The following is a 26,630-nucleotide window of genomic DNA, read 5'->3' as shown; positions in this document are numbered from 1 at the left end:
CTCACACGGCAATTTACATCAGACGGTGTTTTTTTTCTTCTTTTTTTCCGCAAATAAACAACCAGGAATAAACTGGGACACATTTAGAATGTTTATGTTTAAAACTGTGTAAAAGGTCTAAATATTGTATATTTGTGACATCACAAATGGACAGAAATCCTAACGGCTTGTTTCAAACGCACAGTTTCTAAATACGGGCTGTGTGTATTTATCTGTGGATTGAGTGTTTCGATACTTTCACAGTATTTATATAGGACTTAAGCCTGCTTTTATAATAAAAAAAACATGAAAATCTCACTTTTTTTTATAATATGGGACCTTTAAAGATCTCAATCTGCATTCTGCCATGACAATTTACATCAGACGGGTTTTTTTAAACAACGTGGTTTTAGACGCTTGGACGCCGAGGATCTCTATGGTAACAGTCCTCAATTAGCGATGATTGGCCAACCCGTGGGAATGTTTCTATTCCCTCAGTGCAGTGATTGGTCGGTGGGCGGTCTGAGCAGCCTGACAGTCTGCAGCGTTCCGGGTTATTGTCAGTCTCGGCAGCTCGGCACAAGGGCAGGACCGCATCCCGGAGCTGCCTTGAAGCAGCTAGCTCTTTATTATCAGACCTAAAACCATCTCTTGTTTTTGGTTAATACAACCAAAAGAGAGTGTTATCGGAGCGTTGCTAAGCGACGTTACTAAGCGACGTTACTTCCACAGCATTAGCTGGAGGAAGAGTCTGAATCCGGAGACATCTCGGAGGAGAAAGTGACGGACGGAGCAGAGAGGAGGCTGATCACCGGGATTTATACCATCGCTACAGTTTATAGGATATTCCAGGCAGCAGCTTTGGCCCAGCCTTCATCTCTTTCAGGGGTCCCTTCACACAATATCGCTTCGATAATATCACAAACAGTCGCATGATACATTTATAAGGTCGTCTTGAAGAGAGCAGCACTTTCAACCCGTGCGTAACAGCGGTGGATTTGGGAATACTGCGTAGCCAGTGTTTCGATCACCACTTGTGTTATTCTGGAGATATCTTACAAGCGAAAAGAAGAAGAGCAACCAGGACCTTTTTTACTTTACTCCGGAGGCTAAACAGTGAAAACCAAGAAGAGCTTTTGGTGCGTAAATCCTTCCGAGGACGCTCCTGAAATCGCCGACCTGCGCTTTTGCCCCTCGATAAAAAATTGGCAGCCGAGTCGAGAGAGAAAAAAGGCAAAGCTTATTAACTTTGCATGCTAGAGGCTGAGAGTGTGGGATCTAATTCTTGGGGTTTATTTGCATATTATCGGAAGAAGAGGAGGATAAACTTCATCCACATCGACGAAGAAGCTGCTGGATTTTTTCTGGAGAAACAGAATGAATCCTTTTTAATTATTTGGACCACAGAAGTAATGAGGCAGATTGAATCAGTGAATGCTACAATCTGCATGGAGTTCTAGTCTGCACCAAGGAGCAATTTATGGTAAATAGATTTTTTATTTCTCTCCCAAGTTTTTGCAGAATGGTTTTGGGGTCATTATTGTATCCTTTTGGGATGGTAAACAGAGGAACAGCAAGACAATAATGAATGTTTGTAAAAATGCTGCCCAACATAACGATGTCTCCCATTTAAACCCCTTTGTTTCCATGCGTGACCCATAATAAAGGAAGTGTTGTAAAATCGACTTGTTAGAGAGAGCCGCTCCCGAATGGCTTTGGAAACTGCTTTGATGTGTAATATTGGTCTTTTTCAAGTACGGGTAGCAATTAAAGTGTATTGTCGAGAGGGTATATCGCACCACAGGCAGGAGTCTGTATGTGGCACTGGAGGAGTTGCTGCTCAGAGCTAAAGGTGCGAATTTCTCTCATCTGTGCGTCACTGCGTGCAGGGAGGGGGACTAGTGACTGCTGCAATTAGTGATTGTTCACCCTGGAGAGTTAATGATATACAATCTCTTTTTATAGCGTGCCTGCATATTGTGACAGGCTTTTATCAAGGGAAATGCTTAAGAGATAAAACTTTTCACTCTATGAGCTTTTGCAGACATGCATGATGCTGCTGTGTGCTGCTGCATTGAGGTCTGGAGGGCCATTTGTCATTGTCCTGTGGATTCTTCAGCTAAATGTGTCCTCAAACAGAAAAATCTGATCATCTTGAATGGTAAATGGACTTGCATTTATAAAGCGCTTTTCTAGTCTTCTGACCACTCAAAGTGCTTTACACTACATGTCAGTATTCACCCATTCACACACACATTCATACACTGATGGCAGAGGCTGATAAGGTGCCAACTTTGCCCATCAGGATCTAATCTAAATACTCATTCAGACATTTTTTTTCACTCACACAATTTGGGGTTAAGTGTCTTGCTCAAGGACACATCGACATGTGACCCGGATCGAACCACCAACCTTCCGATTGGTGGACAACCTGCTTTACCCTCTGAGCCACAACTGACGTTTTTTTATTTGAATGTGAATGCTTTGCTGATAAAGTTTAGGCTGTTTTCCACTCCTGTGAACTTTGAGCCCTCCTGGGTTGCTGAGGTTGCTCTGCAATATTTAGCTTCATCGCTCACACTGCTGCACACAAATGAGCCTGCACATTATGCTGACTGTGCAGTGAAAAAGGCTGCACACAGTATGTTTTATCATTAGACTACAAGCATCCTCAAAATTTATCTTCCTCGCTGGCTCCAGTCATTCTCTCACCCGGCAGCCCCGCAGACAGGCAGCTATGCTGAATGTAATATGGGCCCCTACAGCAGGGCAGGCGCCCCCACAGTCAGGGCACCTGCCATCCTGGCTGTATTGAATAAAACATCCAGTGATGTATGAGGCAGGGGCTGCACCCGAGGGGGCAGAACTGCCTCATTTACTTCCTCCACTCTGCGCCTATGACCTGCTGAGCAAATTGTGCTCATATTAGCTCTGCGGCTGCTCCTCACCTAAACAAATAGTCTTCCCAGCATAATGCTTGCCTTAACTCAACATGAAGGTTGGACAAGGCAGGGGAGAACAGAATGGCAGAAAAGCTTTAATATCTAGGTCACTGAATTACCTTTTGGAGTTTGTAGCTCTTGTTTTGCCGCTTTTATTTTCTGGCTTGCTGTTAGATGTGTTTTTTTTCCCCTGTAACATTGGACCTTCAAGTATCCTGCTGCAAGACTTTACTCGCATTTCATCTTCCTCTGGCTTTCACCATGTTTCCTGTTGCTCTCTACTATCAACACTCTAACAAAAGTAAAAATCCACAAAATAATCTCGTAGGTTTAAAACTTGTGTTGCATAAATCCTGATCACATCAGCAATTTGTTCTTTTCTACTTTACTTGCTGATAAAAAATTATGAAAACCTAAATTACCAAAATCTAATTTACTCTACAGCTGGGAGGTGGAGAACAAATTTGAGCGTTTTATTAATAAAAGTAGGCTTAATACACCAGAAGAAGGCTGACGTTTTTTTTATCAATTTGCAACTCAAATTGCATATCAGCGTGATTGATTGATAGCGTTTGGGTTCCTTACTGTGTTCTTTGCTTATTAAAGCGCCTGCCTGAAGTGAATAAGTGAGCTCCACTCATGAATATCGTTAAAGTCACTGAAGTTTAATTTCCTGCGCTGTGTATTAATCTTTTTTAATCCCTGCATGGTTTGATTGTCTCAACACCTACCCAGAGGCTGCAAAACTCATTTTGGCACTTAAGATGACTAAAATAGTAGATACAGATGTGTGTGTGTGTGTGTGTGTGTGTGTGTGAGAGAGAGAGGGTGTGTGTGTTACTTAAGAGCTACCCACCCCTGAAGTGTCTTAAGCTATGCATGTCCATTCTTGTGTGGACTCTATTAATGAAAGTGATTTTTAAACAGATTCACTGTCCACAAACTCCATTTATAGGAAATAATATACTGTAGATGTAAATAATCATGAGAAACATTTTCTCCTCCTGTCAAAGAAAAGAAAAAGACGAGCATTCTTAGATTATCTGATATCCTAGAAAAGCACGAAGCGTCTTACTTCTTAATATCATCGGACACTTTAAGCAACACGAACGTTTTCTCTCTCAAAGCCATGTCACCGGCAGCTCATTAGATGCCTGATCAAAGTGTTTCACTTCAGGAAAAAGTCTACAACAGTCCTTGTTTTAACACTTTTTCATGTGCAGGCAAACAAAAGAGACGTGCCCTTTCTTGTACTTTACAATATTACATGATTTAATATAAACTCTGTTGTCCCTGCAGCGAGATTTGTCTTGCACATCAGGATGTGGAGACAGAGCGCGGATGGGAAAAAAAGTGACATAAAACAAAAGCATTTCGCAGAAATGATTGCGGAGAAACAAACACACCCTTCAGCCAGTCTGTGAATGAACAGAGGTGAAAGCGTCTCCAGCAGTGATGATGGTGCTGATGGGGTTTTTGTATTAAATGTGCAGGCAGGATTAGCAGGAATGGTTCTGTTTGAAGTTAGTTGCTACAATATATCAAACTGCAAACTATATCTATAAACTATAACTACAAATTGACTGAAATGTGTCAGTGGTTGTCTACAACTTAAAAAAAAACAGAGTGCAGGCATCTTGTTTTCATAAAAAGGAGCTCAAGCATTTCAATTCAAGCATGTTTGAGTAGCTACACAAATATAGACTACGGGCATGTGACTGCATAAAAGCACCCCTGCAGTGTTTCTGATGAGTGCTACAGTATATGTTAGCGAGACGCCGTGTGGTTCTCTGCTCGTTACCCTGCAGTTGATTTCCTGTTGTTTAGGCTGTAGTAAAAAGGTTCACCTGACCACAGGTCTGCTCATGTGATCCGATCTGCTGTGGCGGTAGACGTTGGCAGCTCTTCATCAGGGTTATCTGTAGCCACTTAGCGCATGACGGACAGCAGCGATCCTCTGACCTCCTCCCTCTCCTCCCCTCTCACCCCCTGTCAGACTGAGTGGAAGTCACGTCTCACCAGGCCCCGAGGTTAATGTATAGCTTTTAATTTGGAAAGGTTAGCACGGCCAGTCCATTTTTTTTTTGTTTGATGCGTGTGAAATATGGTCAACAGGAAGTGTGCAGTTTATATGTGGTTAATGAGTACACGAGTATAGAGAGGCTATGCAGTTTATAGTCTGCTCCATAACCCAGCCAGAAAAGTGAGGGGAGGCATGCTCCCTCCAAAGTGTTCTCGGTAGAAGAAAGAGAATAAAGCAAATCTGACAAGCTCTCCAACAGCGAATTTGCTCTCCTTAAAAACAATGCCGCTCTTGCCTTCCTCATGGTCACATTGATTTGTTCTGGGTGACAGTGCAGGCTGCTGTGAAATCACCCCAGCGCCATTGATCTCAAGGCGAGGAGGAGGAGGAGAGGGAATGAGAGCCTGGCGACAGTGAGCAACATGGGAAAATCCTCAGTGTGCCCTCCTCAACCTCAACCAGTAATAAAATGAAGGCCTTGGTTACTATCAGATCAGCCCCGGCTGTACTGCTTCACCCACTGTATCGCAGTCTGGTCCGCGCTTTGATTTGTTTTGGAGGCCCGTGCACGCTGTTTGATTTGCTATTGTGCCTCGCCATGTTTCACATTATCAGCTGAACTCTTTATTGCCACTGTTTTCCCTGCCAGAAGCAAGGCTGTTTTATCTCATGCAGGCCTCTGATTAATCTCTCCCTCTATGCTGGTGTACTTTAATCTTGAATGGGAGATATCTGATTCTCCTCGGCTATTGAGGAAGATCAAACTTTAATGGAACAAGGAACTGCACATCATCCTAATCTCCATCTCCCTGCATTTTGGTTGACTGCTCTCCCTCGGGCTTTGTAGCTTTTTCTGCAGAAGCTGGAAATACATCAGACAGATAAGGTGTTTTCTTGTCATGCTTTGGTAATTTATTCCCTGTTGGCGATGGCCACCACTTTACATCTCTGCTGTTTGATTACCTGGTTGAAGGAACAGCGGGTAAAAAGCAGGGGAATTGATTGACACTTACAAATGGCTATCCTGTATGACCTAAACGTGTGAAACTTTTTCCACAAGCTTTAATTGGGGTTTCTTCACAGTTGAGTCATTCCACAAGGAAAAAACGTGCTCGCCCTCTCTCTATTTATTGATTTGCGAGAGACGAGGCCATGTGTGACCCACGTCATCTGTCTATAATAGCCTGGAGGAGAGATACAGTCAGCTGTATGGATGTATTAAGGTTCGATGCATTTGATTACACCACAGTCAATCCAGGAATTAGCTATTGACCGCTGTTTCCTCCATTCAGTTCCTCCATATCACTGAATAACGGTGCACATTATGCTGACCAGCATCCGGACTGTGACTGGCTAGATGCATATTGTTGCAAATGGATAACACTTATGGGGTGTCACACCTCCCACAGACGGTTTGTGTCTGTGACAAAAAGAGGCTATTACCCAACTCTAAGGCGGTTGCTGGAAGGTAATGAAATTTCCACTGACTGGAGAAAACAATGTTGTCTGGTCCGGATTGTAATTGCAGAAGCCACCTCACCATTTTCCCTGAGTTCAGCGTGAATGCAACACGATTTAATAAAACTCTGGAGATTTTTATCATTTATTGCCAGGCCTGGCAGCCGCATCAGGGAGAGTAAGCTGAGGCTTGCACAGATAAAACTCATTCAATTTACTTGTTGAATTTTAACCAAGCCGGAGACCATTTACAAGCATATAACCCATAGGGAACCGTTTATGTGTTTGTATAGGGCTGATACAGGTCAGCTATATAGTTGCAACCATTTCCTTAATCTAAATGGAGGAGCAGCCTGGAATTTCCGTCATTTTCTCCCGTCTCATTATTTGTGTCAAGAAAGGGTTGGAAATCCGAGGGATATTAGGCCCCGAGGCCAAAGAGCTTCTGTGTGCCTGCCTCCACTCACATACAAAAACATAGGAACATTGACATGAGGACATGTATGGACACACACACACACACACTCACACACACACACACTCCTAGCCCTGTTTTATTACCTCCTGCCTGCTGCTGGAATTGCTTTCCTCCCTCGAGTGAGCCAGGCAAAGCCGGCTTTATTGTGTTAACCTATTTGTGTGTCAAGAGCGATTGCAGCGTTCTTTATCTCTGTTTGTATTCGGACGGGGAGACGGCAGAGAGAGAGCGAGAGAGCGAGGAAGGGGGGAGAGAGAGTGGCGGAGGAAAAGAGGGAGGATAGAGGCGGGGGGTGGGGGAGTTTGCACAGGAGCCAGGCAAGCCACCGGAGTTAGACGGATGGCCGGTCACCTCGCTCCACTCTGGAGGATAATGACTGGTTGCTTAGCAATAACCCACCCCCACCCACTTCCAGACTTGCATCCAGAGTAATCACCTTTTTCCTCTAAAAGATTTGATATATAATTACAAGCCCACTGCCGGCCTTTGAAATCTGCCTAATGGGTCTTTTCATTTATTTAGCAGAGTGGGTTGAGGGTGCAAGCTGGAACTGGAGATTTTGGTGTGTGAGGTGCTTATCATCTCCTGGTTGTTGTCGATTTGTGTGCATGTGTTTGTCAGAATGTGTTTATATCTGTTTTGCGTTGAGCAGTTGGTGGAATTTGACCGGGATTACGACGAGGCCAAAGCTATATTTCCAGCTAGATAGCTGATGCTGTCCAACCTTTGACCTATGTAATGCTGCAGTGGCAGCATTGCATTAGAATAGATGCATCTGTTCTGCACACACACACATGTCACATATTCCCGTTTTTTGATGGGCGACCAGAGGCTGTGAGTGCTTCTTCTTGTGAGCTCTTAGTTTTATTAACATTTTTATTGAGTTGGACAAATTGCTGACCTTTTGTGGCATAATAAATAGCCTGCCTGCTTAGGAAAAGAGAGTTTTGGCGGAAGTGACTGGCGTCAATCCAAGCTGTTTAACTCATGATTTGCAGCGTGTTTATTCAGCAGGTGACAACATTTAATACCGCTGAGTGTTTTCCAACATTTCAATTCTTTTTCAACTGCTTTTTTCGAATCTTACTCCTCAGTCACGACGTTAATCTATAGGCTGCCGTTAACTTGCACTGTTCTCCAGCAGGTCTCCATAATTTTAGGTAACTGTGTTTTTAAGTGGCAGGATGAAGGTATAATATCTGAACATGACCCCAATTTAAACTGCCTTTCATCACCGTCAGCCACTGATGTTGGCACAAAGTCCAGAGTCGTTTTAATGCTTAGCCAATTATCCTCTCTGCTGTTGGAAATAGATTTTTTTCCTCCCCTCTTTTTATGAAGAAGTAAAAAATTAATTTGAGAGTCCCTGTGAAGTTCATATTAAACTTTTACTTGTTTATGATGATTAAAAAAAAGTCGCGGCTGCTCAAACAGACCTCGTGGATCAAATGAAATGTTTTGACTTATGCCAGTGTAGCCGGTTGGTGTTGCTTTAGACTGTTCACTTTTGGATAGACAAATTACAATTCACAAAAAAAAAATCTGTTTTGTTTAATGGAGCTTCTTCAAATAATGTCAGCCGTGTCTGATATTTACCCATCTGTGCTCTCTCTCCATATCCCGTTCGGTGCCATCTTTCCTTATCCAGGCTCATGCACCATTGCTGAGAGTGACAGCTCTGCACGTTCTGGGAACTTCATACAGATAAACTAAACATACAGCGCCGTCTCCCCACCCCCATCTCCGTGGCATGCTTCTGTGGCTGCGTCTATAGGAACAGCTGTCCAGCTGTCACCGCAGCCAGCCAGTCAGCCGCTCTCCAAGGCAACATCTGTAGAGACTGAACGCACAGGGGCAGCCTGCCGCTCTCTGCTCGTCCCCAAAGACCATGAAAGTGTGTCAGGCCTTTTGGCTGCACATTACCACTGACCACATCAACCGTATCACTGGGTTTTGATTGGACGTTATCTACTCCTGTGCCACTTAAATAAGCTCTGTGAGGCATCAAACTTATTTTTTTTTTTACTTCCAGTGATCTGTCACTGAAACGATTCACATTATTACAACAGTTCTTAAAAAACAAAACTTGCGACTGTACAGCCAAAAACACACACCACATTATCGAATCCATTAATAGTCATCTGCCTCCCTCTGCATGTGTGTGCACGTGTGTGTGTAAACAAAATCCCAGCGAGCAAGGTGCAATGGCCTGGAACTGACGAGAACCCACTGGGAGAGTCTCTCCTTGATGTAGCCCCCCGCTCTCCCTCCCCACCATCTCTTCCTCCTGGCAGCGGAGCGGCGGCGAGGCGGGCGGCGGCGGGGGGGGCACAGAGCCGTGTGAGTGGGGAGATGAACAGAGCTGCGGTCCCCTCTGTCAGCCACAAACTAGGAGCAGGGAGATCGCATGGGACTCTCTCCTGGGATGAGCAAAGGGAAGAAGGGAGAAAGCAGCTGTTCAGTGTTTTTCTCCTACTTCTTTTCCAGCTCACTTGTGGGTTTTTTACCCTCTCTGTCGTCTTCTCTGAGGCTGTCATTAGCTTCTGTCATGCTTTTTTTTTTTTAGTGGGTTTGTCTTTAAAAAGCTTTGAGCGTTGCTGTAGACATGGATGAGATGAAAATTTGCTCTTTAAAAGTGTCATTATCATTCCTGTGCCTCTCCTTGTTGTTTTTAGGAACTTTTAAAGCACTTGATTTCTTCATCAGTCCTCTCAGTAACTGAGGGCCTCTCAGGCATACTGTGCCGCTCCCCACAGACAGCTGCACACTCATACCGGCTCTGGGCGAAGTTTGATGGATCCTGTTTACTGGAGCTGAGAGAATGCCTGGATATCTCAAATTAAGTGTCACTTAAAGCTTGTCTTTTAGTCAGCTTTCCATTTTGTTCCCCCATCTCTGGTGACAGTGTCGTGCTGCCAATTGTAACAGGGATTGAGAGGAAGACATTTGGTGATTACACATTCTGTCATGATTGAGGGGCGAAGCCAGCAACTCGAGGCAAAAACCAAATTCCATATGGCTGCGGTGAAATCTCTCCACCCATAGTGGGTTACACTCAAACAGCCCCTGTCCCGATGACAAGGAAATCGCCTGCTCATGACTTATCGTTTTATCATTTAAATTTACCCCATTGATGCTGGCTGCTGTGATTGACAGCTGGGCTTGAAAGCCGCAGCTATCTCAATTGAGCTGCGGCAGCCAGTTGGTAACTGTGACAATGGTCTCTCCTCTTTGCCTTGTTTTCACACTTTTTCTGCTGTCACAGAAACCTCACTGATTGCTTCTCTGCCAAGACAGCATCCTATTAATCTTTTAAATAAGGGCCGCGGTATTGTTTGCTGAAAACCGAGAGGACCTTGTGAGACCACACTGAAAAGGAAAAGGGGTAAACTGGGGCTGAATCCGCCTCATTGTGGCAGGAAAGCCGAGCCTCCTTAAAACCAACAATATTAGAAATCTAATAGCTGCTGTGGAGATGGATGGTGCCGAGGTCTGAATATAGCCAGCGCTCTCTGGCCCCACCTGATAACTCTGTGGGCTCTCTTGTCTTCTGCCGCTCTCAGCGTTGCTCTCCAGGTGCTTTCTGTGCTTTCATCTGCATCGCGGCACTCTGAATAAAAGCCTCTGTGTTTATGGCCATTTTCTTTTTCTATGCACTTATTGATCCCTTTCAGCATGGTCGGAACAGGCTTTATTTTTTTTTCCAATTCTGGGCTCAAACAGCATAACAGCGGCATATCCTGAAATGGCAAACCATTGATGTATTGTGGTCTGACCTAGGAAAGGAAGAATTACAGCTCGACCCTTTGTCCCTCTGTACTTAGCTGACAATTTGTTTGAAGGAAACAGAATGAAATAACGGTGTCCTTGCACAAATGTATGTTTCTTACAACCCCAGAAAAAATATCTTGCCTCTATCTTGCAAAGGCTTTCTGCACTCTGATTTCATGGACTAGGCTTTTGTGTTTAATTAGGTGTGATTTGTGAACATTTCCCAAGTGGTAGGAAGTCTTTTTTTGAGTCTCTGTACTTTCTTGTCAAGTGGTTGTTAACGGAGGATTGCTGCAATGCTCCTGACACCTTCTGCTTTGTAATGAGGGCCTTCCTGTGCAAAATAGGCCCCATAAACCACCAAACCTTTCAAGGATGAGGAACATGTGGTGGCAGTATTTGGCAGCTCAGTCGTTGGGATGTATACAGCGTATAGATACTAAAGATATGGGATCATCGTATAGGCCTACCTTCCTGGTGTCTTTGTCTGGTCTCTGGCCATGGAAACCCAGTGAGGCAGGGCAACCTAGACGACTAATTGACTCCCAGGTCAAAGCCACGTGATAGCAGGACTGCTGGTCAATGGAAATGGATATACTTTCCCCTACAGGGAGCTTTGTGATCATCTATGTGATCGTGCACTCACATGAGCATTTGAGCATGTAGCTATTCATAGCTGTTCTCGCAGTTGCTTTGAAAACACAGCCAATTGATTCATTAGTAATGACTTCAGAACAATATAAAACCATATTCTGGCGCTATGATGTTGCTGGGAGAATATTTGAACAATAAGGAATCAGTGAGTTGAAGCATTTGTTTTTTAATCATGTGCTTTAATAGTTAGAAAGACTTGTGGCCTGGTTGTGTAATATTTGACATCAGTTTTAAGTGTATCCACTTCACTTTTTTATGAAACAATGTCCTGAGGGCGCTGCGACTGTTTTGCAGTAGTAAAGGTTTTCTCTACTCTGTGTATATAGCCTCACTGACTGCACTGCTTTTTTATCAACAATGAAGTTCCCTCTTTTTGTGCGCAAAGACAAGCGAGTGTCTGTAACAGTTGGTCCTTGAAATGTGCGTTAAACTGCGAGTCTGTGTTTCCTCTGAACATGCAAATGTGTGCACACAGGGATGTCTTTTTGTTCTTGTTTGCAGGTTAAACACAAACACTGCTGTCCCAGATTCACACACAAGCCCCCACCACCTGAGTCTGATCCTCGGCAGCCAGCCACGAGCCTCCCCCCCCCTCCGCCCGTCATCCAAAAAAAAAAGAAAAAAGATTCTCTCAGTTCCTCCAGTTTCAAAGTGCTCGCATAGCTCGACTGTGTCGGAGCATACCCCTCCTCCCTGACCCCTCCTTCTGGAGACGGCACTCTTGACCTGCTGCCCCATTGTTTCCAGCGGGGATGGATGGGGAGCCGCCTCTGCCGGCGCGATCCTTCACTCAATAGCTGCTCCATCTGTTGACTGCGTGACTCTGGGTTACAAGCGGGGATTTTGCTCCGTCTGTGCAGGGTGTGAAAGGAGCTATCTCAGGGGGCTTCCTGAATAGGGCTTTAAAACTGCAGTAGCAGGGTGTTGTGATGCCCCTCACACCCCACCCCTCCACCCGACATCGGCCCAACACAGCCGGCTGGGTGTGTGCAGGATGAGAGGCCTTCATTGTGCCTGTTCACAGGCCCCTAGGCAACAGGGTCACCTTGTCCCCAAACAAATGCTGCCCTCAGTGGGATTGTTGGCACTGCATGTCTGTGTTTCCGTCTGTCTGTGTGCATGTGTGTGTGTGTGTGTGTGTGTGTGTGTGTAAGGGGGGTATTTGAGTATAAGAATGCATCATCAGGAAGAGGGCAGAGGCCTTGGCTGCAAGGACATTTATCTAACATCTATGCCTTTCACATCAAGGCCTATTCAGTGCAACCCGTCTGCATCAGGCTTTCAAAGGGCATCACAGATAGAGAAACACTCTGGGCCGCTTTACAGGTCAAACTGCTCTCGCTGAGCATTTAGACCAACAAAGCTGCTGATGTCATTTTCCATTTCTCTTGAATATTCAGCTTAGAAAGAAAGAAAAAAAAAAAACATTTTGAAAACATTATCCGTGTTTTGTTTCTCCTGAATTTGAGTTCCCATCTCTCGAAATAGTGGAAGAGTGCTGGTCTGTTCCGTGTTTCGTCCTCTTTAATTGAGTATTTGTTAGCAAAAAACAAATCTGTGGCTGTTTTGACTGCCGGTTCACCTTCAGTAATTAATGTTGAAATTGCAGTCTGCCAGACATTTGTGCTGAGGTCCTCTGTCTATCTGCGTGGGAGTTGTTATTTGGCATTTCCTCTTAAGTGAAAATAAGCAGGATACTGCCCTCTGGGATCCTTTTCTCTCCCCTGAATAAGATTCCCATCAACTAAAAGAAAGACCTGTGTTTGGGATGATTTTGCCTTTGGGAACATTATTTTATTAAAATGCAGATCCAAATAGATGAACATATTTATTTATGATCTATGCTTTTGACAGTGTAAATAAGTCATCTGTAGTTTTATTCAGTTCTCTTTCTTTTGTTTGTATCTAAAGGGGGTCCTACTAGCACCCTCATCTGCCTCATTTCCTGTTCTTTATCACAGAGCCACAGTCAGCCACAGCTTCACCACTGGGGCCCGAACCCCTCAGCTGTCACAGGATGTCCCCAACACACCATTACCTCAGTTAAGATGATTAAAGTAGCAGGAGCCACTCTCCTCATGTCTTTTGCACATGTTTCACCTCCACCAAAGACAAAGTAAGCAACAGTATCAGGCGGTTGGTTGAGGCGTGGAGCCCCTTCACCAGATGAGACAGACTTAAAGGAGGAGGGGGTTGCTGAGTGGAAGGTAGAAAACTGCAGTGACAGCAGAATGAATAAATTGAAAAATTCTCTCATTGTAAATTGTCTATCGCTCGTGACAAACGATCTGATAGGCGAGCGGCCCGGGTTTCCGACGCATCCGTCCCAATAGAGCTGTGAATAACTGGTCTATCTCCACACTGCTTAGCACTGGCCCCGCACTTAATAATTCATACAGTGTGAAATATTTTCCCCGGTACAGATATGCCAAAGAGCTGCCGCCAGCAGGCGGGGGCGGTGAGGGGGGTGTCCCTGCGGTGCTAATTTGGGGGATGGTGACGTGCATAGATTTCTAAGGGGGCTCTAGTTTAGAAGAGATGCCACAGACACATTTGCTCTCCTGTATGCTCTGTCTGTTGTTGCAAAGAGCTGAGCCGGAGATGCAGAGAGTGAGAGTGAGAGAGTGCAGATGACATTTAACTCATGGCTGATCTGCCTGGAACCGGGAACAGAGGAGGGAAATACATTTCCATTTAAGCTGACTGACACAGTTATCGGTGACTGTGGGGACAAAGGGAGGCTGTAAACCTGCTAAGTACTTTTTGCTGTTTGCCCCGGCGAGTGCTGTGGTCACAGTTGACATCAGTGGCAGCAGGTGTCTATGGACACCTGCTTTATGACTCCTGTTTCCATCAGGTGACTCCTCCTGCCTCGGGCTCCTGCAGGAGCTCAGCAGCCAAATGCAGCTCTCATGGTCCCTGACCTTATTGTCCCCTTCATTCACAGCGCTCAGCTCGCTCCACCTTAGTCTTCACGGCAATGAACCCAAAGCAATAATGGCTTTCTCGCATGTGCGCGCACAAGCGTGTGCAGGTGCGTGCTCGTCTGCGATAGTGTCATGCCATGTGTGTGGTTTTTGTGCAGCGGTGCCGTGTGGTTTTGTCTGGCTCGTTCCGCAGCGCAGTCCTGTACAAACTGGGTTTTTATGGTTCGCATTCAGGCCCTGATACCAATTATGCAAACTATTAAAAATTTAAGGAGGACAGTCTTTTATAATTTAATCCTAAAGTAATAGATTCTATTAAAAATGCATGAGAGGAGCTTTATAGATGGAGCTAGAATTAGTGTCTATCAAAGACTCCAGTCAAGGATGCAGGGGGAATGGGCGGCAAGAGTGGCGGTATTGCCTCATTATTCAAATAGGATATGATTACCATAGAGCAGGAGTCCCTCAGAGCTGAAGCAGGGCTAACTGGCCACTGTGATCACAAACAGGAGTCTGGTCCGTCTCCTCAGTGGGAGCTCTCCCTTTTTTCTGGTGAAATGAAACTGGTTTTAGATTTCCTTTTAACTCTCACAAATGGGATTGGAAGTGACGCCTGATTTGTTGTGGTTTAAAGCATTCTGTCGTTGAACTGCTCTTTGTCTTCTTGGGTTTCTCCTCCCTGGTGTTTCACTCCAGATTGTTTAGTCTTGTCCTCGCTGAAAGCATGTAGAAAGTGTTCAAGCATGAAAACAGGAAGCCTGCAGTGTTGTAACTTAATGGCTCATGCAGCGAGCGAGCGGTAGACCTTTTAGGCCTTGGTGCTCCTTGGTTTGCCCCGCAGAGCTTCCTGGACAGGTGAAAAGCAGAGTGAAGACTGTTTTTAACAAAGCAGCCATATTTGCGCTGTTTTGCTTTAAACTTTTCAGTCATTTTGTACTCCACTTTATCCCACTCTGGCAGAGGAGAGAGCTAAACAGTTTTTCTGCATCACAGGTTTTATGGAGTACAGATAGCAGTTGAATTTCACTCTGTTATTGTGATTTGCTTCAATAATTACAGGTAGAGAAACTGCAGTGATTCAGATACCAAAACAGCCTCTGAAAAGGCTCTGTGCTTATTAATGTGCTGCGAGAAGTGGATTGAAAAAAGCCAATAAAAATTGGAACCCTCATGAAGCTTATATGGATTTTAAGTTCTGCCTCTGAGGTAAATTCCTCGCCTTTTTGATGTAATGGCTGCCTGTTTATGGAATAAATCCAACGGGCTTAATCGATCATCTCCGTGGAAAGGTCAAGAGGAGAAGCTCTGGTGTTTGAAGTGCTTATCCCATGGAGGAGTGCCAGAAATGTGACACCTCCTTATGAGTGGGCGGCAGCAGGCAGATTAGTGACGGACAGGGTGGCCCTGGGGGATGATTTAGGGAGATTCAGCTCTAAATACTCTGTGTATATCAGAGAGAGAGAGATAGAAAATTATAAGCTGCCTTCCCTCAATCCCTATTTTCAACAGAAAAGCATATTAGTAGATTAAAAAAAAAAATTTCCAAAGAGAGGAGAGAAAAAAGAAAATGAAGGGGGAGGTCACAGCTGGTGGTGAAAGGTTAACAAAAGTTTCTCCTCCTGTCCACGCTCTCTGTTTAATGTTGCTTGAAGTTACGAGTCGGTTTCATCCCTCTGCAGTCTAATCTAATCTGGAGTGGGTGGCTTTGGGCAGCATCTGTGCTCCGAGTTGAAATAGGGCTTTCTCTCCACCCTAATCCTCTATCCAGGGATCACTCAGTAGGGTGAAGACAATTACCAGCCTGCTCTCTCATGCTAATGGAATCTCTAACTAGATCTTACAGAAAGAGGAAAAAATAGACGGAGGAAGAAGAGAAGCAGGGACAATGGCGCAGAAAGATGACCCAACTAAAATGGGTTTTTAGATTACCATTTAATTATTGATAGAGAGACCCAGTTGTAAGGCCTAAGGTCAGGATTCAGAGAGCGTTTTCTGAGAAAGGAGATAGATTATCAAGTTATTTTGGTGTGTGTGTGTGTCGGGCCAGGAAGTTGCTGAGACAGGACTGATGTCACCGACATATCAGCAGCTGTGTGCCAGATAGTCTGCCTTTCACCTTTTTATCACCTGCCTCCAGCAAGGTGTCTGGAGTGGTTTTAAATTGCATTAATATGCAGGAATTTATAGATTGCCTCCCTTGGCATTTCTGCAGGGAGGGGAAGAGAGTATTACAGTCTCCATCTGCACTAATTACTGGGTCTTGGCAGTGTTACCTGTCTCTTGTGAAGGACAAACCAAGGCACCGAGCAGTAACACACAGAGCAGAAGGAGCTCATCTGCTGGGGAGTCTTCAGGAAGAGGGATGTCTCCGGGGCGTTTTTACTCTGATATGTTTGATGTGTTGGGAGCCCTGACTACCATAAAAAATCTCTGCTAGCAACATCAATAAACTAAACGACTTCGTCCAACTTCCTTCATCTAGCTGAGAGAGAAAAGCTAACAGGCTCTGTTAGACAGTTGCACGTTCGCTCAAACTGTTGTAGCTAAATGTATCAGCATATATCTTCTGTTAATCCCGGTGGAAACTTAAATTGACTGTCTCCAGTGTGTCAGAAGATTTAAAGTCACAGCAGCTCAAGAGTAAATCTTAGCAGGTGGAGACCAGCCGTGCTCTCCTTGAAGTGTAGTTCTGAGACCTGAACCAGGAAAGCATGTCTTTAGTCGAACAACAATAAATCATAGGAGCGACGAAATGTATCCAAAATACTTGAGAAGGAAAAGGTAATCAGTCTCCACATATTGCTGTTATCTCCACGATGACCTCGCTTTTCAATTCTCTCCGTGGCTGGTCAAACTCGCTGATAACGGGAGCTCTTATCGGGCTGCTTTTGTCATGGAAAGCGTCTACCATTTTAAATCATTACAACCTGCCTATTTTTTCACTTTCCCCAATCATTGAGCGGTGACACCAAGACCTTGCCTGTGAAAACACGGGATCGATGCTTTAACTCTTTGCACTTCAGGTAGCTCGCTGGCTGCCAGGTTTCTGCATCAAATCTGCATGCTGCGATTTCTCAGCTCGCTGTGGGTTTCTCAGGTTTCTGTGTTTGTCTGTCGGCCTGTCAGAAAGACTTCTTGGATTGCTGCTGCACGACAACATCTTGCTGCTGTTTGTGCCATCTGTGCCTTTAGCCAGCAGGTGATTACCAACCGCAGACTCACCTCCCACTATGTCCAATTGGATTCCCTCTGCTGGCATGGTCAGGGCCGGCTTTGAGAGGGAGCGGGATGACAACAGCTGGATAGCACACATTATGGAGTGAAGGAAAAGGCTTGCCGAGTCTCAGCGACAGAAACTGCAATGTGGAGGAAATATGTGGAGAAAAACGCCTGCTTCCTTTTTCCCCAGCAAGCTTTGCTGTGAGCACTTGTGTCATCCTCTCTTTTATAGTCCGTAATATCCAGCAGAGCAAAAATGGCTTTGTCACACTTCAAATATATCAAATGAGATCAGTGTCAACATTTCAACGGTGCACTATTTGATTGCCTTGTGGGCTTCACAACACACTAATGTTATGCATGACTGACTATTGGATCTCTGACACCCTCCAGTGAAAGACGGCGGAGTCGTCCTTTGGACCATGGGAATTGGGGTCACCTTAGGCCCTGCAGAGAGCGATGTTTGGAGTCAGGCTTCGGCAAGTCAGAGAAGAAATCACATTGTTTGAATTTAATTATATTCCATTGATTTATTGAACACCCATTAATAAGCATACATTTCGAGGCAGGGCCATTTTGCGTGAAGGTTTTCTCCCCCCCTCTCTCTTTTCGCTCGCCTGCTCACTCCATTTCATCATAAAATTGACATAAGCCTTTCTTTGAAGTTCAGGAGCCAAGCTGAGGAATGACAGCACAACAAACAATGAACACAACACAAAAAGACAATGAACACTGTTTGAATATTCAAGTGAGCTACCATAGGATGGGTAGAGGAGGAAAAAAGAGCCCTTGTTTTATTGTTGTTGTGTTAAGCCGTGAATGGACCTGTCTGAGACAATAAAGGATTGTGTCACATTTGGATAAGAAATTTTGCAATATCAACAATGCTTTACAAATGGTGTGTAATAAGGTTTACTGGGGGAATATAAATCCTAGCATGAAAACCAAGAAAGCGCAGCTCATTTTTCACATTTGGCTGAAGTTGGTGTGGAGGGTTTGTGATTTATGTTGGAAAGTCTTGCCTGATGAGGTTGCATCTGCTACAAAAAAACTCTGTATTTAGAGTGATATTAGATTAGTTTTTAACCCATTTGTTCCTGCAACTGAACATTTTAGGTATTTTCTGGGCTTGTCTAAGCACAAATATGAAGACATTTTTCAAAAGCAGTCAAACCGTTTGGCTGAAAAGTACTGTTTTTGCAATAGACTCCATTATATTTTCAGAAAAAACAATAGTCCCATGTGCCCAAATACTAGATATAGTATGATAAGAAAATGTCTGTATCTCAGAAACTACAAGGAGTACAATTAAGTATTTGGTATCTATGAACTCATAACAAGTTGACTATCAAAGATATGTGCACATAAGTAGTGTAAAGTCATATGGAAAACATTTATTAAACACAATGTTAGCGGTTTTCTTTGAGGATTAAAAAAAGTGTGATTTTTCATGTGTTCTAACATTTTCAAAGTTGTACTGTTAGATACTCGCCCAAAGTATGTCCATACCAAATATCCAGGCTTTTGACCAATCAGAACAAATGTTGTGGCATTTTTCCTTATCATACTAAATATAGTCTTTGCACACAAATATATTAAAGCAGCCAGATTTGTGTTCAGTTAATTTAGACTGTCCTTTGTAGAGGTATTTTGTCAACAGCAGTCCTCCGGTGTATCTGCGATCAACAGTTCAGTATAAACACCACAGCTACCCTCCACATCTGTTCAATATGTCACAACAGTCGCAGGGCTTCTGTGTGAAAGTGGTATTAGATGACAACTGATGCTGCTGCCTCGCAAAACAACGCAACAAAGGCTGAAGCAATAAGAGGAGAAGAGGATGCGTTTCCCCTGTGGTTTGTCTGACAATCTTAAGCCACGCTCTCATTGCTCAAAGTCCCTCGCTGGCATCATCAGGAGCACAGAGGCTCAGTCGTGTTGTAAGAGCACTTTGGTGGAAACCAACAGATTTTACCGAGGGGACTCTCCCAGCGTGGGATCGCAGGCATGTGTCGGGTTTCAGACTGGTGATTGGTGCTCAGGACACACAGAAAATCATAAATACAAGGCTACATGTCAGTTATGACTTGTTTGTTGTAGTGGTGTTTTACATCTCATTGCTCTTTGCTCAATTTTTGCAAAATACAAGAAAATATGTGCTGCTTTTTAAAGCTATTTCTTGTGATGCACTGTGTGTTTAGACTCTTGTCACAATGCTATTTTTATTGTACAGTGTTGTTGAGCTTCAAGCCTAATGAGTTTCAATTAAATGGTTTTCTATGCTCGTTTTAGAGTGTTGTGAATATATCTCAGTTCTCATATCCTCTATTTTGATCATCTCTACCAGTTTCTGCAGCCTGGTTCCTCCTTACATTCTTGACATGTTCCTCCTTTCACATATACGTATATACTGTATATATATATGACACCCTGATATGACACTGAATGACCCCCTAATCATGATCTTATAGGTGGCAAAAATATACTTCGTAACAATGTCTATCCAGTGTTACTATGGCCTCTGAATTAGTTCTCAGGTCAACAAACATTTCCTTACACTCCCACATAACCCATACGTACAGTATATGCTCAAGGCACTTGTATGTAAATTCCACATGTCAAGGTCAAGCTGATCAGGGCTTATAGCTCACTGCATGCCCCTGTGCACTGCTCACCTATAGTGTAGGTGTAAAAAAGAGCAGTATGCAGAGACTTACATAACTGATTCTGTGGTGAACTCCACCAAAAGCTGCACATGTAATACTTCAGAGAATTGCCATCTCTGGTTGTTTCCTAAGATTGCAGTGTTTTCCTCACTAGCTTGGGAGGTAGCCATGGTAGTGGAGGAACAAGCCTGCTGCAGTGTTTCAAATATGTTATTTCAAAATCACACAAGGAAGCAGAGTATGTTATGAATCTGTGGTGCAGCAGGGGCCGGTGCCAAGAGAGGACAACCATGGGACGTGTGGACATGCAGCGCTACCTGACAGGCTTAAATTGTACCTTCAGATTGCTGTTCAGATTTAGTGGCTGTAATAATATTTTCCATACCTTCAAGAGTCCTCATCCTAGTATTTGTAACACATCCACCTAGTCTGAGTTGTGTCTTTGTATGTATCTGAATCTAAATTTCATTCATCTCAGTTTGCTTGACTTCAGCTCTTTGCATTTTCTACATTTTGAATGTGGTTGCCACACAGTCATGACGGCTCGCTGCCTCCTGGGCCCGTTATTTACCATTAATGAAACCTCGCCCGGCACAAAGATGCAGCAGTTGGCTGTGAAGTCAATTAGTCCTCATTGCTATTACAGGGTTGACATTAGTCTAGGCAGGCGTGTTTTGATTAGAGATGACAGACGACTCGCTGCTATTGGACTGCCAGACATTCCTCACCCTTCATCCCATGGGTGAAGCTATTGAAGCTGACTGGAATATAGAAAGCTAACAGCTGGGTGTTTTTGCCAAGATGCCCTTCATCTGCAGAGAAACCTCTTGTAAATACGACTGCACAGCATACAAGGCTGTATAAGCCCCAATAACAGGGACATGCTGCCTCGTATATATATAAGAATCAGCTGCCAATATGTTATTCCAACGCTGTATATCATGGCAATAATGCCTAAACTGTAGGCTTTTACACACAATGGCCTTTTGTTGTGCAGGTTATTTATTGTGCTGGTGTGAGGTTGTGCAGAGCTGGTGGGTGAGTGCATCCAGGGGCTTGTATTGTTAGGGAATCAGTGGCTCTTGTTTGTGGAGCTGGGAGGGTTTGTTAACAATGCCTTTTTTATGTCCCAGAGTGCGTGCCTGTCGGCAAACGTCCCCTCAGAATTTTTGTTTGTGTGTTGTTTTGTGGTTGGTGTGTGGATCAGGGTCGGCGAACATAACCCTCTCATTGTGTGCCACGTCCAAGTGGACCAGTTTTATATATCGGGCACATGTGAGCATTAGTGTGTGTGTGTGTGTTTCAAACATACAGTATGAGTGCAAATTATTTAGTGGGGATGTGTGGAAAGTGCAGAGCTGAAGGGGTTTACTGCCAGTCCCTCCTAATGGAGCCTTTCACTCTCCCTCCATTCATGTGACGGTATGGTGACGGAGAAGGGGGAGCCGGGGATTAAGGGGGTAGAGGCAGTGCCTTGTTAAAGAAAAAGAAAGGGTTTGAGTGTGTCGATTGGATTAACTTGTTTGGGCTTATTAAGAGGGGAGACACAGCAGCTTGTTAAAAGCACTGCATGGGGCGTCCCACAGTGAGACGGCAGGGTCACCATTCAATTAGGTCGAGGCCCCGCCTCCGCTCATTGTGGAGGCTGTCTGCCAGGCTCCCGGACCTCGGCTGGTCTTCCACTGGGAGGGGGAGCTTCACTGGAGACACTTTAACTAAGACAGTCAAACCTCTGTAGAAGCTTAGTGATTGGCTTTCTATAAAAATCACTGAGGGATAATATTAGCTAGTGCTGGGAATATGTTTTTGCTACTAATGCTGATACAATACTTGAGTTTCAGCATCAATACCAAAATTATACCTTTTCTGATACGTTATTTTGAGAAATATTAGCATGGTTTAACCTTGGTATCATGGTAATACCTTTATCGCCAGACAAGAACGCTAATATTGGACGATACTGCAAAACCTCAGATTACAACATTTATGACATATTTTTTACTACATCTAATGCTATTGTGAAATTCTTGCATCTTTGCATGTATGTACAGTATGGTAAAATTATGTAAATATTGTGGTTATGATTACCGTATGGTTAGGGTTAGGAAAGTTAATAAAAAAGCAGACATCAGTTGCATTCATAGACTGCATAAGTGGACTTAGTCACCGTGACGTCACCCATTGGTTTGTGGACTACGGTTTTGAAGCCTTGAGTTTGGCATTTTGGCTGTCATTATCTTAGTTTTTGGTCTTCACCATCTTGTTTTTTTGCAACCAGAAGTGACACGAGAGGGTGGAGCTAAGCACAACCGAACGCTGAATAAGACATTTTTGGGCGACCGAACTGTTACAATTAACTTTCATGAACTGAAAACATACCGTGAAAGGGTTAAAGTTCTACGACAGAAACACAGACAACTCCCAGACCGGACAATGCTGTGGTAGCGACCTGTCAATCGCCCAATAGCAAACCCTACTTTATGATCTATTTGACTCTAAATGGGACCATAATTTACTAAATGAACATCATGCTGTATTGAAAAAGACTTGAAACTAGCGATTGAGACCATAAACTCATGTTTACAATGTTTACTGAGGTAATAAATCAAGTGAGAAGTAGTCTCATTTTCTCATAGACTTCTATACAATCTGACTTCTTTTTGCAACCAGAGGAATTGCCCCCTGCTGGCTATTAGAAAGAATGCAAGTTTAGGGCTCTCCCTGGTTGCAGGTTGTAACTGACATGCTACATGCCCATCTACCACACCGACACTTTCAGCCTCAGCGCTTTCACTACATATAGGGCACGCTATTTGACACTTGACATTAATCCTGAGGTGCACATATGTCTAATATGAACATAATTCCTAGGATACTGGGCTGTTTTTTCTAACATTTGACAAAAGAATCTGATAAAAGAATAAGCAAACAAGACTGAATCTGACCAAACATTCAACACCATCTTTTGGTACAGTTTTTTGGTACTCATTTCAGCCCATACAAAAAGTATTGAGGTTCAATACCCAGCCCCAGTATCATCTGCTTCACTCTTTCTTTCTGTGTAGCTCGAAACACACACATACACTCATACGTTTATTCACCCATGACCACCCTGTAACACCCCGCACTTGGCAGGATGCTTATCTGGGCAGACAGCTTTGGGCACGGGGAGCCATCTCCTCTGATCTCCTCTGCAGTTTAAGAACCTTTTAACTCAGAAATAGCCCTCTGCCAGGCCCACCGCCTCTTGATTCCGGCTTATTCCCTCATCTCATGGGACTGATCTTCCGCCCCCATCGCAAACCCCGCAGCAGCGTTAGCAGAACGGGAAAGAGCCGATAGACATCCTGGCTTTTGAGATATCCCAGCACTGGTGTAATAGGAGACTTGTGAGTGGATTTGATGAGTGAGTGAAGTGCAGGGGGTTTTCGAGCGCTGTGTGTGCTCACACCCGCACCTTCACAGGGATTGACCTAGGCATGACGGGCTGTATTTAGGGCAGCTGGATGATGGGTCACAGGGTTTTTTCGGTTTGGAGATAATTTCCTGCCTCTGATAGACATCTGCTAAGTAGTACAATAACCTAATAGGAGGAGATGAGGGGAAAGGGGGACATGACAAACAAGACTTGCTCCTTCTGCCTCGCTCTTAAAGTCAATAATAGGAGAAAATTGGTTCTTGAAATTGAATTGAAAAAAAGTGGGTCTCTTTCAGCGAAGTATAATGCCCCAGAATACATTTGGTGAGCAGCAAATGGAGAAAAATGAAGGGTAGTTACGCGATTGTCTTTCATTTCGGAGAGGGGAAAACTGTGGAGGTATCCCCCCGTTAAGACTTGCTTTTAGTCTCAATCCGCACCATGTGTCCCTTTCCTCTCTCTCAACAACTATCTTTTAACAAATGGGCTGTGAGGACGGGCTCGTTGTGAAATTAGTATCCTCACAGAGAGAGGACACAGAGAAAGGATTATGTGAATAGCCAGTAATGAGCTCAAAGTGCCAGTGTGTTTGGGCCAGGCCTGCCTGTGTGAGAGAGGAAATGGCACTGCAAGCGACCTTTTTTTGCTCGAGCACCTGGCGAGAAATAGAGTGGCCCCTCTCTTCCATCTGCAATGTGTGTGTTTGTGTGGAAGCATGTGTGTGTGTGTGTGTGTGTGTGTGTGAGAGAGAGTGAGAGTGAACTGTGTAATTAACAAGAGTCTAAAGATTTAATTTACTTCCATTTATCAGAGAGAAACATTTTTTTTGTGAACACCATTTTCACACTGTCAGGTTTGTGCTAAAAGTGTTGCTTTGTGCTGCTTCTGACACATTTTAAAAATACATATTTTTGACTTGGAGTGTTAAGTGTGTTATATGAGCCTCGGGGTATGAGGTCAAATTAAATGTCTTGTGAAAATGTTTTATTAAAACAAGCTTTTTTTATGAGTGAAAGACTGAATTCTTTACAGGTTTTTTTTCTGCAACACCTGCTTCTAATCTTTTAACTATTCAGACCAGGAAAGTAATTCAACCTTAATTATAGGCAGTAAATTGTGTTGTGGTTGTCTATCATGCTTCCTTCCTCCATTTCTCAATCCATACTTTAGCACTTTACACACCATCTGTGTAAGGAGGGCTGTTAAAGTTTATACAAATGCACCTCTTATTGAAAATCCAGTCAGCTCTGATTTGAATTTTATTTTAAATGGTGCCATCTACATTTTATGAGTCAACACATTTAGCGGGTGCAGAATGTGAAGAAGTGATTTTTTGTTGTTCAAGGTCAGACGATTTAGCATGGTCTGAAAAGTAGGCATTTATGAAATTAAAATACCATCTTGAATGGATGTGAATTCTTTGATTCTGTTAAACATTTTTGGCACCAACGTCCCATTAAAAAGGCACATAAATATGTGGTATGGATACCGTATTTTAACTCGTCAACACCTTGATCAACTATTGCAGGAACATGTTGTCATGTGTAAAGGTTAGCTTGATTGAATGCTTCTATTAGTGGTTTGATATTTTGATGTTTTTCACTGGTGATCTATATTTTGCTTTATTCCGTAAGTGAGAAAGAACAGGAGCCGGCGCTTTATGGGCTGCCATTAATTTATCTCGTAATCATTATAATTGCTTTCTTTAAATGATAATCTATAAAACTAAGTAATGGACTGATGGCAGGTGGCTAAATGTTCATTTAGTGATTCACTGAGAAAATAAATAACGGGGGACAAGCCTGTGACAGGCGCATGAGAAATCATTTTTCAATAATCTGCCACGCATCATGGCAGGAGACGCTGGCGCTGACAGCACGGATGAAATATTTGCCTCTGTTCTTTGTTTTAATATGGGAGGAGAACGGCCCAGATGGAAACGATAGTGTTTCATATCGATGCATTTTGGACTCAGACACATGCAGAGCTAAGATTAAAGGTGCTTTATACAGAGACAGCCATGCTTTTAAGGTGAGACTGGGCTCCTGCAGTGTTATATTCAGTACAGTAAGAGCACATTGTTTCCTGGAACCCAAACGATATCCGCTAAGTGAACTATAGAAGAGTGAATCTCGATCCTTATCATATAAAAACACTCTCTGGACCTAAATGGTTTGCTTCAGCTGTTCTCATCTGGCACATAATCCAAGCAGAAGACTTAGTAATCAGTCATCATTGTGCTATGTGACACTGGTATGTTGCTGATGAATGATACCTACTATGCTACTCGATTGTTGAGGGTTCTTGGTGAGGGAGTAGTAGGTTTTCTTATATATTTATATATAACTGTGTTTCCACTGGGGCTGTGATGGGCTTTTTGAGAGGAAACTAGCAGCAACTGCCTCCCTGTTCCAGAGTGAAGGTGGCTGTGGGGAAAAGGGGGAGTGTAGAGCTGGAGATTTATGGCCTAGAGGGAGATTGATTAGTGCCGTCACTAGCCCTGATGTACGGTTGGCAGTCTCCCCCTCCCAACCCATCGCATTTCACACACACACACACACACATGTGCAACCATACGGTTCAACACACAGCTACACATACATCCAGACAGCGCTCAGTCCCCAGGCCTTTTCTGACAGTCCCCCAGAGCTGTTGCATGTTAAGTTGTTGCAGACAGACTGCTGTTTTCTCAGCATTACCATTTTTTTGCTGTCCATAGATAACGCCATCAATCACCACGCACACACTGCCCTGGAAGGAATGTGCCTGAGTGCTGCTACTTTCTGTGTGCGCCTGTGTGTTTGTTTTGAGGACGGTTTCATAGACGGGGGAGATGCGGTTGAATGGCTGTGTGGATGTGCTGTTTGAGGCTGCAGAGTGACTGGCCTGGACTGTGCTCTGAACCCGTGTCAACCGCGCTGCCCCGCTGCAGGTGTGTGTTTATCATTCAGCACACAGAGCTGAGAGGGCAGGCAGCTGTAGGCATGCTTTCCCAATTAAATCTTGGGTGAGAAACCGAGCCCATCTAGCCCAGAGCCAGCTCCTGCCGGCTTACCGGACACGGCCATGGAGCTTTGACCTCGAATCATCCTGCT

General features: G+C 44.0%; 1 protein-coding gene across 3 annotated transcripts in view; it reads left to right on the top strand.

The window, feature by feature from the left end:
- Window positions 1-26,630, top strand: part of fam222a (family with sequence similarity 222 member A) — a 103,790-nt gene that overhangs the window by 52,102 nt on the left and 25,058 nt on the right. Inside the window, exon 1 of one of the 3 annotated variants that reach the window (XM_037777461.1) lies at window positions 306-1,462. The exons of 1 other annotated variant lie outside the window; for it this stretch is intronic. The gene's annotated coding sequence lies outside the window, so the exon portion shown is untranslated. Of the gene's footprint in view, window positions 1-305; window positions 1,463-26,084; window positions 26,468-26,630 lie in introns of those variants that run through there. One more of the 3 variants, XM_037777462.1, reaches the window with a different exon arrangement.

The sequence above is a fragment of the Sebastes umbrosus genome, chromosome 8 (assembly GCF_015220745.1).
Source record: "Sebastes umbrosus isolate fSebUmb1 chromosome 8, fSebUmb1.pri, whole genome shotgun sequence".
Taxonomy (NCBI): domain Eukaryota; kingdom Metazoa; phylum Chordata; class Actinopteri; order Perciformes; family Sebastidae; genus Sebastes; species Sebastes umbrosus.
The sequence above is the reverse complement of the archived record's forward strand: the minus strand, read 5'-3'. Positions and strand labels throughout refer to the sequence as shown.